The sequence below is a fragment of the Struthio camelus genome, chromosome 17, assembly GCF_040807025.1.
Source record: "Struthio camelus isolate bStrCam1 chromosome 17, bStrCam1.hap1, whole genome shotgun sequence".
Classification (NCBI taxonomy): Eukaryota; Metazoa; Chordata; class Aves; order Struthioniformes; family Struthionidae; genus Struthio; species Struthio camelus.
Genome location: NC_090958.1, coordinates 10,657,842 through 10,658,194, shown reverse-complemented (window position 1 = coordinate 10,658,194; position 353 = coordinate 10,657,842).

Here is a 353-nt window from a genome sequence, read left to right as displayed (position 1 = left end):
GAGGTCTGTTTCATTTTAAGCAAGTACTGTTAGAAAATAGAAACTTACTACAATATTCCTTACACACTAAGTACACACTAATACTGCAAGGCAATAAAAAAAAAAAAACCCACCCTTATTTCTAGCTTTTCTCACAGTATGCTTTCCCTCTATTTTCCCCCCATTATACACATAGATACTTTACCAAAGTCTGAACAAAAGAAAGGCAGGAAAAACCGCTACTACCTCTGTTCTCATAGAGACTCTGATGTAATTACTGTGCCACTCTTTCCTCATAGCACAGGAATCTTAGAAGTTCTGGTTTGTGCAGAACAAAATGCTCGTCAGGAACATGTGGAGGGATGAGAGAAATA